This window comes from Panthera onca, chromosome B4 (genome assembly GCF_046562875.1).
Source record: "Panthera onca isolate mPanOnc1 chromosome B4, mPanOnc1 haplotype 2, whole genome shotgun sequence".
NCBI lineage: Eukaryota > Metazoa > Chordata > Mammalia > Carnivora > Felidae > Panthera > Panthera onca.
In genome coordinates, this window is record NC_138345.1 from 68057981 (window position 1) to 68072230 (window position 14250).

At 37.2% G+C, this 14250-nt stretch overlaps 1 protein-coding gene across 5 annotated transcripts in view; it reads left to right on the top strand.

The window, feature by feature from the left end:
* The window catches only part of CNTN1 (contactin 1), a 362253-nt gene that overhangs the window by 142864 nt on the left and 205139 nt on the right, over positions 1–14250 (top strand). Inside the window, exon 3 of one of the 5 annotated variants that reach the window (XM_060657918.3) lies at positions 12617–12725. The exons of the other annotated variants lie outside the window; for them this stretch is intronic. The gene's annotated coding sequence lies outside the window, so the exon portion shown is untranslated. The remainder of the gene's footprint in view (positions 1–12616; positions 12726–14250) is intronic. 5 annotated transcript variants of the gene reach the window in all.

A 14250-nucleotide genomic window follows, 5' to 3' on the forward strand; every position in this document is an offset into this window, starting at 1 on the left:
CACACACACACACACACACACACACACACACACACACACACACACACATACACATACACACATTCTATTCCTTTAATGGTAACATCGTACATAATCAGAGTGCTTTTGTTTATAACTAATATTAACACAGTATTACTGACTTTATTCAGAGGTCACCAATTTACCCACACATGTCCCTTTTCTCTTCCAGGATCCAATGCAAGATACCACACTGCATTTAGTGATCTTGTTTGCTTAGTCTCATATATTTTGGATATTAACACCTGATCAGTTATATCATTTGCAAGTATCTTCTCCCATTCAGGAGGTTGCCTTTTCATTTTGTTAATGGTTTCCAAGGTTTAAAAAATATGTTTAAAGCAACTATACAACTATACAATACAATATACACTAAATATAGTGTAAATATACACTAAAATTAGATTCTTTCAAAATATCTATACATATTTCAGTAAGAGTTTAGATACCAACTACTAATATGCAATGCACTGTATAAGTTTTTCTAAATTATTTTATGGAATTCATAGACAAAAACTTTGAAGACCACTGAAATGAAGTACTTACACCTAGGAACAGAGGTTTAGGGAAGATGCTATTAAATCTAGATGCTGGATAACATAGGATATGATATAATTGTGGTGGTAGTTTTACAGACAAAAATTAATGACTAATCTATATAATTTTTCCAAAGAATTGAGTAACTATAAGTATTCCAAAGGTGTGACCCATTTTAAGAGACTTTTACAGCTGTGGAAAATAATGGAGGGAGTGGAGACATGCTACTTCTTTTAGCAGAAAATTTGATAAATTTGTTTTTATTACACTGTGGCTTGGAGCACTTTCCTCATGGAGGAGATGCCATGTGAGTCCTTAAGGAAAGGTAATGGGAGGAAGGCCTGGGACTAGAAACATTTCTATGATGTTTAAGTCATTCACAGGTAATTAATGACCTGAAAGCAGGTGGGGTCTCAAAAGTAGGCAGAACTGTGGTCTTACTACAATGAAGATACAAAGTTGCTTACTGTAGAAAACTGAAGTCCGAACTCTTAAGCCTTAAAGCAAAATAGTATAAAATTAATGAATTAAATTATTCCAAATGGGTAAATCTCATGAATTTGTATAAAAAATAGTCCCAAGAATGTATATCACTATTGAATTTCAGATACAAAAGTCTGAGCTCTGCAGATAAAGCTCTTTACAGTTCCTGAGATAACACATAACCATAAACCATCTAGCCAGGCTCACAGCTCCATGGATCAAACTAACAGTTCCTTTGAGGGTTTTTTTTTTTCGTTTTGTTTTCCTGTCTTTTGTGGTGGCAATGGATATTACTTTTTTCTGTTCTGCAAGCAAAACACTGCAATTTTGGTGTCTTAAATCTGATTATCTCAGTTTCTGTGAGTCAGGAGTATCGGCACAGCTCAGCTACGGTCTTTGGTTCAGAGTCTCATTAGGCTGCAGTCAAGTTCATCTGGCCCTGTTTCTTTCTGGAGCTGTGATTCTCTTCTGATTGTTGGCAAAACTCAGTTCCTTGCCATTATAGGAAGAAGGTCCCCATTTTCTTGCTTACTGTCAGCTCCTCGAGGCCGGTGGCCCTTTCGTAGGGCCTTTCAACCTCAAAGGCTTAACTTATTCATGTCACATCTGTGGCTTTGCCATTTGGAATGCGTAGCCTCCCAAGCCACTGTGTTAGGAAGAGATGGCTGGAGAATTTTAAGGGCCAGTCTTCTTCACCTATAAAATGGTAATACTAATGGCAACTATCTCATAGAGTTGTAAGGATTAAGATAATGGACACTAAACACTTAGCTCATTGCCTAACTTATAGTACATAAACAATAAGGGTTATTTTTATAATCTTCATCATTGAAGAATTATGCTGAATGACTAAATGAATAACTAGAATTAATCTGCTAAAAATTTTAAGGGCCATTTTTGTCCACATGCCATGGTCTAGGAGCAGTCATAAGGGTCCAACCTTATAAATGCAGAACAGAAGAATAGCACTTGCAGTCTCTGCCAATCATTAAAGCATTTTATAATAATGAAATCAATATGAATCTACTATTTTTCCAAAGCCTCCTTTCATATCCTGGAACTGCCAAACAATGCTGGCTTTCTGATCTATTCGTTTCTTAATGCTTTTATTCAAATAATATTTATTCAATGCATGTGATATGCTTAGAACAGTAGAAACAGTTAGAAAACAAAGACATATTGGACACAGAATTGTGGATAATGAGAAGGCAGTGTGCTCTGTATGTTATTACCAAAATGCTAGAGGGATACAAGGAGGGACAGTGTTTAACTCTGCCTTGGGCAGTCAGAGAAGTTCAGATTTTAATTTTCAGAGTCAAAGAGAATGACACATGAATCTTGTTTTGTTAGATAGAGAAGGGATAATGGCCTTCCAGACTAAAAAGAATTGGAACATAGTCAGATTTAAAAATAAAAAATCAAGTTAAATTTTAGTTATTCCTAAATGGATCAATTTTTGACTGTGCAGTATAAATTACCTATACCTAATAGCAGCCCATATGTCTAATTATAATTACCCTGTAAGCCTTAAGCGAATTTCCCTAGTCACCTTGATAAGAGCATATGGAAATATATGTTTTAAAAGGATCAGTAGTTAGTAGGATAGTATCTAAGATCCGTATGCTCAGAATTAATTTTCTTCTAATGTATGTATATGATTGCTCTTTGTTACATATTTAAAAATATAAAATGTATGAATGCTCGTTCCCTTATGTAAAGGGGAGACAACTAGAGCTGGGCTTTCTGGATTCACTTACTTATTTATTATAATGTATTTTTGTGTGTGTGATATCTTTGGTGGTACTTTCATGTTTGCTTCAGTATGGATGAAAAAACCTTTGGATTACATCTTAACTTTGGACATTACTGTGGGACAGCTTGTAATTTGTAATTTTGCCTTTATTAAAAACTACCGGAAACAGTATTTGCTTTGAGAAGTTAAAAGTTTCATTGATAAGTCACAACTTACTAAGATTTTTTAGATCCTTTTTTTTTTCTTGCATTGATGGCTCCTGTTTCTTTTGTTTTCATGTCTCATGTAATTCCTTTCTCATAGTGTATAAGATTTTTATCTCAATAAATCAAAGTAATCATCCCCATGGAAATCTCTTAGTTATTAGAACTAAGTTGCCACTTGAATGCTAAGTTTTTTTTGTTTTTTTTTTTTATATAGAAGCCATTAAGATTTTAATTGGGACAGAAATTTGTCATTTGTAATTAATGTTTCAAAATGAAGCTTATGATCTAGTTTATCAAACAGGATTGAGTATCTATTTCTATTATTTTTGTCCTTTGAAAGAATATTAGAAGTTATATAGCCCAATTTCCTCTCAGAGTAATGTCTTGCCAAGAGATTCTTGATTATGCACAAGTGCTTACTGAAATAAATGTTTTTAAATCTTTATTATTGCAGGGCTACAGGCTGTAGCAACTATCACTGACATGTTGAACCATGAAAATATCAGTCAGAAAATTATATTTCTTTTGTGCAAGGTGTGTAAGTTATATATGGAAAAGTTAAGATATCATTTTAAAATCTTTCCTTTTGCCTTGTAAGTGTGATAGTCTATCTGCTACAGACTGTTTATTTGCCTCAAAATTTATGTTAAAATCTAGTAACTAATGTGTTGGTATTTGGAGGTGGGGCTTTTGGTGAGTGATTAGGTCCTGTTGATGGAGTACTCACAAATGGGGTTAATGCCCTTATAAAAGTGTCCCCAGAAAATTACCTTCACCTTTTTCCCATGTGAGGACACATTAAAAAGACTACCATCTATGAAACAGGAGATGGTCCTTCACCAAACACCAAATCTGCCAGTGTCTTGATATAGGACTTTTGAGCCTTCAGAATGATGAGAAGTACATCTCTGTTGTTTTAAAGTTAACTAGTCTATGATATTCTTTAACAGCAGCTCAAATAGACTAAGATACCATCCGTCTCTAAGTATTTTCAAATAATTCAGCTATTCCAATATTTTCTATGCTTTGCCTCATAAATATGCCAGTATACATGGAGATATTTCCACATATCAGTCAATCAAAATAGAATATGTGCAACATTTCTAATCATCCCTAACTCAGACTAGTTTCTTAAAATTAGGAAGGACAAATCAATATTGAGAATTCTATAATTCAATTTATACAATTTGTAGGTCTGAGAGTATTCAAGTAGCCAAAAATTGACCTGCATTAAAAAAATTGGTGACTTAAATCTAATTTCTAAAATATATCAGGGTATAATTCAGAGAGAATGCAAATGTGTAAGTGAAAACCGGAAAATCTGAGGATCGTGTAACCAACTACATGGAACATGTCATTACTTTAGGTAGAAATTTTTCAATTTATTAAGAAATGTCCATGAAATTATAAGTATATTCCTATATTTTTATGGGTAAGAAGTTTAGATTTTTCTCTGATTTATATTGTTACATGCTGCCAGATTAGTTTTTTGTTTGTTTGTTACCCCTTCCATCTACGGCATTAACATCTTCTGAAGGATCCTGCCCTCTTTCTTGTTCATTTGCTGTAAGGCTTAAGTAAGTTAATTACGTAGAACACTTGAATCATAGTGAATGTTTATTATTATTAATAGTGTTCAAAAATATATTAAGTGAATTATAAAATAATTTATCTAAATTGGATTTTGCCATTGGCTGTTTATTAACATCCGATTTATTGGTCCTATTAACTTATTCTTCAAATACCTTTGTATAAAGCACTATGCTAGGTAGTAGGGCTCTACCCATATGAATATAGCCATATCTGACCTAAAAAAGTTTATAAGCCATGGCAAAACAAAAAGATAGTTATTTATTTAACAGAGTTTTTGTTTTAGGTTACTGTGTCTCCCGTATGTCTTCAGCTATGTTCCAGTTTCACATTTACTGGGCCATTTTAGTTAAGTAATTTTCTCCTGAAAACCTCTGTTCAAATGTTAAGATGCCAAATGTAAATAACAATTATTGAAGCCATCATGATCTCTTATCACAAGAGCACAGATGAGTTCATTATACTAGCCAGCATCCCCACAGAGTTCTGAAGAATGGAACATAAATCATACTTTCATTAGAAATGAGTATAGAGGGAAGAGAAAAGCAGTGACATAAAATCTTTACCAATATGAAGAAAAGTTTAAGCCCCCCTTGTATGATAAAATTTTTACTTTCATTTAATTTACAGTAAAGCTTGGTACTCCTGTTGACTCTTGGATCTATTGCAGTTATCTCTCATACTCTCATGGTCCACATTCTATAGGTTGGGACTCACTGTGCAGTTGGACAGTACTGAGAGATGGGAGCAGATATTCAGGTTGAGTGGGCATCTACCTATAAGACTATGAATCAAAAACCCAGAATGCCTGAAGTACATTAGCCATAACAATTTCTATAAAAGCCACAAAAGGGTAGTATAAAGATGCCCAAAACAAACACTGACCTCTGCAGTAGCATCTCTCTATTCCTTATTTCCCATCCCTACCAGCCCTGCACTTCTGCTCCAACCTGTTGGAAATACTTTCACTTCCTTAAAAACTGTGCACTTTGCTTGTTTTGATGCTTTTGCAAATGCTCCTGTTTAATTTTTATGTGGCCACTGATCCTGCTGCTGCATTTCACTCCTCGTAGTGGACACGTGTTGCTGATTGTTGCCACTTACTTGCTGATTGTTGCCACTTACTTGGCCGTACGACTTGTCTATATAACTTGTCCATAGTGGATTATAGATCCCATGTGGATTGAGATCAACTGTGTTATATTTTGTCAGCAGCTGGAATCTCATGAGTCCCCATTATAAGTTTTATTTTGGAATGCTTAAGAAAAAGTTGTCAAATGAATAAAACTCAAACCAATTCACAGCTTTGTTTGAGTTGTGGATCTTGAGGCTACTTGTTATTTAAAGATTTTTAACACTACCATATCATAATTCACTTTAGATTCATCCTAAAAATATTAAGGTCCATATTTACATAAAAATTGGAAAACCTTTCAGATTAAATTTATGATTCTGGATAATTTTGAATAAGATGTCACATTTTATGGGTATTCATATAATTATAATCTAAGTGATATTCTATGATTCTGATCCTGGGACATTTAAATACATATTTAAATATTAAAAAAATCTAAATAGGAGGTTCCGGAAGATGGCGGCGTAGGAGGACGTGGGGCTCACAACGCGTCCTGCCGATCACTTAGATTCCACCTACACCTGCCTAAAGAACCCAGAAAACCGCCAGAGGATTAGCAGAAGGGAGTCTCCGGAGTCAAGCGCAGACTAGAGGCCCACGGAAGAGGGTAGGAAGGGCGGCGAGGCTGTGCACGCTCCACGGACTGGCGGGAGGGAGCCGGGGCGGAGGGGCAGCCTGCCAGCCAAGCAGAGCCCCCGAGTCTGGCTGGCAAAAGCGGAGGGGCCGGACGGACTGTGTTCCGACAGCAAGCGCGACTTAGCGTCTGGGAGGTCATAAGTTAACAGCTCTGCTCGGAAAGCGGGAAGGCTGGAGGACAAAGGGAGGGAGAGCTGCTGAGTCCCCGGACGGCAGAGCTCAGCTTGGCGGGGAACAAAGGCGCCAGCGCCATCTCCCCCGCCCATCCCCCAGCCAAAATCCCAAAGGGAACCAGTTCCTGCCAGGGAACTTGCTCGCTCCGCGCAAACACCCAACTCTGTGCTTCTGCAGAGCCAAACCTCCGGCAGCGGATCTGACTCCCTCCCGCTGCCACAGGGCTCCTCCTGAAGTGGATCACCTAAGGAGAAGCGAGCTAAGCCTGCCCCTCCAGCCCCCGTGCACCTTGCCTACCCACCCCAGCTAATACGCCAGATCCCCAGCAACACAAGCCTGGCAGTGTGCAAGTAGCCCAGACGGGACACGCCACCCCACAGTGAATCCCGCCCCTAGGAGAGGGGAAGAGAAGGCACACATCAGTCTGACTGTGGCCCCAGCAGTGGGCTGGGGGCAGACATCGGGTCGGACTGCGGCCCCGCCCACTAACTCCAGTTATACACCACAGCACAGGGGAAGTGCACTGCAGGTCCTCACCACGCAAGGGACTCTCCAAAATGACCAAACGGAAGAATTCCCCTCAGAAGAATCTCCAGGAAATAACAACAGCTAATGAACTGATCAAAAAGGATTTAAATAATATAACAGAAAGTGAATTTAGAATAACAGTCATAAAATTAATCGCTGGGCTTGAAAACAGTATACAGGACAGCAGAGAATCTCTTGCCACAAAGATCGAGGGACTAAGGAACAGTCACGAGGAGTTGAAAAACGCTTTAAACGAAATGCAAAACAAAATGGAATCCACGATGGCTCGGCTTGAAGAGGCAGAGGAGAGAATAGGTGAACTAGAAGATAAAGTTATGGAGAAAGAGGAAGCTGAAAGAAAGAGAGATAAAAAAATCCAGGAGTATGAGGGGAAAATTAGAGAACTAAGTGATACACTAAAAAAAAATAATATACGCATAATTGGTATCCCAGAGGAGGAAGAGAGAGGGAAAGGTGCTGAAGGGGTACTTGAACAAATTATAGCTGAGAACTTCCCTGAACTGGGGAAGGAAAAAGGCATTGAAATCCAAGAGGCACAGAGAACTCCCTTCAGACGTAACTTGAATCGATCTTCTGCACGACATATCATGTGAAACTGGCAAAATACAAGGATAAAGAGAAAATTCTGAAAGCAGCAAGGGATAAACGTGCCCTCACATATAAAGGGAGACCTATAAGACTCGTGACTGATCTCTCCTTTGAAACTTGGCAGGCCAGAAAGGCTTGGCACGATATCTACAGTGTGCTAAACAGAAAAAATATGCAGCCGAGAATCCTTTATCCAGCAAGTCTGTCATTTAGAATAGAAGGAGAGATAAAGGTCTTCCCAAACAAACAAAAACTGAAGGAATTTGTCACCACGAAACCAGCCCTACAAGAGATCCTAAGGGGGATCCTGTGAGACAAAGTACCAGAGACATCACTGCAAGCATAAAACATACAGACATCACAATGACTCTAAACCCATATCTTTCTATAATAACATTGAATGTAAATGGATTAAATGCGCCAACTAAAAGACATAGGGTATCAGAATGGATAAAAAAACAAGACCCATCTATTTGCTGTCTACAAGAGACTCATTTTAGATCTGAGGACACCTTTAGATTGAGAGTGAGGGGATGGAGAACTATTTATCATGCTCCTGGAAGCCAAAAGAAAGCTGGAGTAGCCATACTTATATCAGACAAACTAGACTTTAAATTAAAGGCTGTAACAAGAGATGAAGAAGGGCATTATATAATAATCACAGGGTCTATCCACCAGGAAGAGCTAACTATTATAAATGTCTATGCGCCAAATACCCGAGCCCCCAGATATATAAAACAATTACTCATAAACATAAGCAACCTTATTGATAAGAATGTGGTCATTGCAGGGGACTTTAACACCCCACTTACAGAAATGGATAGATCATCTAGACACACAGTCAATAAAGAAACAAGGGCCCTGAATGATACATTGGATCAGATGGGCTTGACAGATATATTTAGAACTCTGCATCCCAAAGCAACAGAATATACTTTCTTCTCGAGTGCACATGGAACATTCTCCAAGATAGATCATATACTGGGTCACAAAACAGCCCTTCATAAGTTTACAAGAATTGAAATTATACCATGCATACTTTCAGACCACAATGCTATGAAGCTTGAAATCAACCACAGGAAAAAGTCTGGAAAACCTCCAAAAGCATGGAGGTTAAAGAACACCCTACTAACGAATGAGTGGGTCAACCAGGCAATTAGAGAAGAAATTAAAACATATATGGAAACAAACGAAAATGAAAATACAACAATCCAAACGCTTTGGGATGCAGCGAAGGCAGTCCTGAGAGGAAAATACATTGCAATCCAGGCCTATCTCAAGAAACAAGAAAAATCCCAAATACAAAATCTAACAGCACACCTAAAGGAAATAGAAGCAGAACAGCAAAGGCAGCCTAAACCCAGCAGAAGAAGAGAAATAATAAAGAGAAGAGCAGAAATAAACAATATAGAATCTAAAAAAACTGTAGAGCAGATCAACGAAACCAAGAGTTGGTTTTTTGAAAAAATAAACAAAATTGACAAACCTCTAGCCAGGCTTCTCAAAAAGAAAAGGGAGATGACCCAAATAGATAAAATCATGAATGAAAATGGAATGATTACAACCAATCCCTCAGAGATACAAACAATTATCAGGGAATACTATGAAAAATTATATGCCAGCAAATTGGACAACCTGGAAGGAATGGACAAATTTCTAAACACCCACACTCTTCCAAAACTCAATCAGGAGGAAATAGAAAGCTTGAACAGACCCATAACCAGCGAAGAAATTGAATCGGTTATCAAAAATCTCCCAACAAATAAGAGTCCAGGACCAGATGGCTTCCCAGGGGAGTTCTACCAGACATTTAAAGCAGAGATAATACCTATCCTTCTCAAGCTATTCCAAGAAATAGAAAGGGAAGGAAAACTTCCAGACTCATTCTATGAAGCCAGTATTACTTTGATTCCTAAACCAGACAGAGACCCAGTAAAAAAAGAGAACTACAGGCCAATATCCCTGATGAATATGGATGCAAAAATTCTTAATAAGATACTAGCAAATCGAATTCAACAGCATATAAAAAGAATTACTCACCATGATCAAGTGGGATTCATTCCTGGGATGCAGGGCTGGTTCAACATTCGCAAATCGATCAACGTGATACATCACATTAACAAAAAAAAAGAGAAGAACCATATGATCCTGTCAATCGATGCAGAAAAGGCCTTTGACAAAATCCAGCACCGTTTCTTAATAAAAACCCTTGAGGCTCTTATTTTAAATTTAACTTTTATTTTGAGGTAATTGCAAATTGACATGCAGTTGTAGAAAACAATATAGAACGATCTCATTTACCCAATTTCCCCAGTGATAATATCTTGTAAAACCATAGTACAATATCACAACCAGGATTGACATTAATAGAGTCAAGACATTTCCATCGCCACAAGGATCCCTCCTATTGTCCCTTTATAGCCACATCCATTTCTCTCCCACCAACTCCCTTCTTAAACCCTGGCAACCATTAATTTATTCTCCATTTCTATAATTTGTCATTTCAAGAATATTATGTAAATAGATTTATAGTATATGTGAATTTTGGTGATTGACTTTTTTCATTTAACATAATTCTGTGAAGATTCATCTAATGTGTTGCATGTGTAAATAGTTTCTTCCTTTTTTTTTTAATTTTTTTTTTTATTAACGTTTATTTATCTTTGAGACAGAGAGAGACAGAGCATGAACAGGGGAGGGGCAGAGAGAGAGGGAGACACAGAATCTGAAACGGGCTCCAGGCTCTGAGCTGTCAGCACAGAGCCCGACGCGGGGCTCGAACTCACGGACTGTGAGATCATGACCTGAGCCGAAGTCGGACGCTTAACCGACTGAGCCACCCAGGCGCCCCATCTTCCTTTTTATTACTAGTGGTATTTTATGGTATGAATGTACCAGAGTTTGCTTAACAATTCACCTGTAGAAGGACATCTTGAGTGTTTCCAGGTTTTCTGGTTATTATATATAAAACTGCTATAAATATTCATTTTTAAGTTTTCGTTTGAACGTGTGTTTGTATTTCTCTAGGACACATGTCCAGGAATGCAATTGCCGGGTCATCTGGTAGTTGCATGTTTAGTTTTTTAACTTCCAAATGGCCCTGATATATTTTCAGAGCTCCTCATAATTTGAGCACCATGGTGGTAGGGGTTCTACTTAGGAGGACATAGGGTATATATATTTTCAACATTACTAGATTTTGGCAAACTGGCTTACAAAATCAGGTGATCATTTGTATTCCTATAAGTGAGTGTGTTGTTCTTTCCTCCCCATCACTTAATACTTTAAAAATCTTTAAATGTTTGCAAACTGATGAATGTTTAATGACATTTTATTATGGTTTTATTTTACTTGTCTCTACTTACTAATGAGATTAAGTGTCTTTCTATACATTCATTGACTTTGCAGCTTTCATCTTCTTTAAGTTGCCTGGTCAAAGTCTCTGATCACTTTTCTAAGTATCTTTCTCTTTTGACTTTTTCTTTATTGATTACTATGGCTTCTTTTTCAACATATTCTGGATATGAAAATTTTGGTAGTTATGAGAATTGCAAATCAGTTCCCTTGAGCTCTGGCTTGTTGTTTTACTCTGTTTATGGTAAATTTTGATGAGTAGAAGTTTTGTTTTGTTTTAAATATAGCCAAATTTATAAACCATTTCCATTTTAATTTGTGCTTTCATTTTTAAAAGAAATTCTTTCCCATTATGAGGTAATAAATATATTTCTATTATATTCTGGAAGTTTTGAAGTTTGTGTTACAAATTATTATTTTTAAAATTTTTTAAAAAACATTTTATTTATTTTTGAGAGACAGCATGAATGGGGGAGGGGCAGAGAGAAAGGGAGACACAGAATCTGAAGCAGGCTCCAGGCTCTGAGCTGTCAGCACAGAGCCCATGCGGGGCCTGAACCCATGAACTGTGAGATCATGACCTGAGTTAAGTCAGCCGCTTAACTGACTGAGCCATTCAAGATGCCCTACAAACTATTTTCTTTATTAAACTTAGAATTAATGTGAGGGTAGGGTCATCATTGGTTGGATCATCAGGTGTCACAGCCTCCAATTATTAAATAATTGATCCTTCCCTTACTAGTTTCAGAGATATTTCTATCATTTATCTGATCTCCATGTATTGTGGATCTGTTTCTGGACTCTCTCTTTTGATCTACTGACTTATTGTTCCACCCCTCATTGTTGATCCACCCCGCCTTGTTACTATACTTCCTTATTTATTATAACAGAATAAATCATGGATCTGCTGAAGTAAGGACCCCACCTACTTCTTTTATTGTATTGTCTTGACTCCTTCTTCTTCTTCTTCTTCTTCTTCTTCTTCTTCTTCTTCTTTTTCTTCTACTTCTTTTAATTTACATCCAAGTTAATTAGCCTATAGTGCAACAGTGATTTCAGGAGTAGATTATTTAATGCCTCTTACCCATTTAGCCCATCCCCCCTCCCACAATCCCTCTAGTAACCCTCTGTTTGCTCTCCATATTTGAGAGTCTCTTATGTTTTTTCCCCCTCCCTGTTTTTATGTTGTTTTTTCTTCCCTTCCTTTGCGTTCATCTGTTTTGTATCTTAATGTCCTCATGTGGGTGAAGTCATATGATATTTGTCTTTCTCTGACTAATTTCTCTTAGCATAATACCCTCTAGTTCCGTCCACGTAGTTGCAAATGGCAAAATTTCATTCTTTTTGATTGCCAAGTAATACTCCATTGTATGTACATACCACACCTTCTTTATCCATTCATCCATCAATGGACATTTGAGCTCTTTCCATATTTTGGCTGTTGCTGATAGTGCTGCTATAAACATTGGGGTGTATGTGCCCCTTCGAAACAGCATACCTGTAACCCTTGGATGAATACCTAGTAGTGCAATTTCTGGGTCTTAGGATAGTTCTATTTTTAATTTTTTGAAGAACCTCCATACTGTTTTGCAGAGTGGCTGCACCAGTTTGCATTCCCACTAGCAGTGCAAAAGAGATCCTCTTTCTCCGCCTCGCCAACACCTGTTGTTGCCTGAGTTGTTAATGTTAGCCATTCTGACAGGTATGAGGTGGTATCTCATTATGGTTTTGATTTGTATTTTCCTGATGATGAGTGATGTTGAGAGTTTTTTCATGTGTCATTTGGCCATCTGGATGTCTTCTTTGGAGAAGTGTCTATTTATGTCTTCTACCCATTTCTTCACTGGATTATTTGTTTGGGGTGTTGAGTTTGATATGTTTTTTTATAGATTTTGATACTAACTCTTATCTGATACATCATTTGCAAATATATTCTCTCATTCCGTTGGTTGCCTTTTAGTTTTGCTGATTGTTTCCTTCGCTGTGCAGAAGCTTTTTATTTTGATGAGGTCCCAATAGTTCATTTTTGCTTTTGTTTCCCTTGCCTCCGGAGGCACGTTGAGTAAGAAGTTGCTGTGGCCAAGATCAAGGAGGTTTTTGCCTGCTTTCTCCTTGAGGATTTTGATGGCTTCCTGTCTTACATTTAGGTCTTTCATCCACTTTGAGTTTATTTTTGTGTATGGTGTAAGAAAATGGTCCAGGTTCATTCTTCTGCATGTCTCTGTCCAGTTTGCCAGCACCACTTGCTGAAGAGACTGTCTTTATTCCATTGGATATTCTTTCCTGCTTTCACTCTTTGCAGATGACATGATACTCTGTATGGAAAATCCAAAAGATTCCATTAGGAAACGGGTAGGACTGATTCATGAATTCGATAAAGTTGCAGGATATAAAGTCATGGCACAGAAATCAGTTGTATTCCTACACACCAATAATGAAGCAACAGACAGAGAAATCAAGGAATCAATCCCATTTGCAGTTGCACCAAAAACCATAAAATACCTAGGAATAAATCTAACCAAAGAGGTGAAAAATCTATACACTGAAAACTATAGAAAGCTTGTGAAAGAAACTGAAGAAGACACACACAAAAAAAGGAAAAATATTCCGTGTTACTGGATAGGAAGAACAAATATTGTTAAAATGTCAATACTACCTAAAGGAATCTACATATTCAGTGCAATCCCTATCAAAATAACACCAGCATTCCTCACAGAGCTAGAACAAATAATCCTAAAATTTGTATGGAAACAGGAAAGACCCCAAATAGCCAAAGCAATCTTGAAAAAGAAAACCAAAGCAGGAAGCATCACAATCCCGGACTTCAAGCTATACTACAAAGCTGTAATCATCAAGACAGTATGGTACTGGCACAGAAACACTCAGATCAATGGAACATAATAGAGAACCCAGAAATGGACCCACACATATATGGTCAACTAATCTTTGACAAAGCAGGAAAGAACATCCAATTGAATATTCTTGACTATCTGCTCTTTAACATAAGTTTTAAAATCATCTCACTAAATTCCTTACCAAAAACTTTGGGGATTTTGACTAGAATTGAATTGAATTTATAGATTAATTTGGGAGCAAATTGAAATCTTTAATATATTGAGTTTCCTTATTCTTGGACATTTAATAATAGTTCTTCATTTAATTAGCAATTCTTCAAAGTCTTTTAATAAAGTTACCAATTTTTCTTCAGAAAGGTCTTATACCACTTT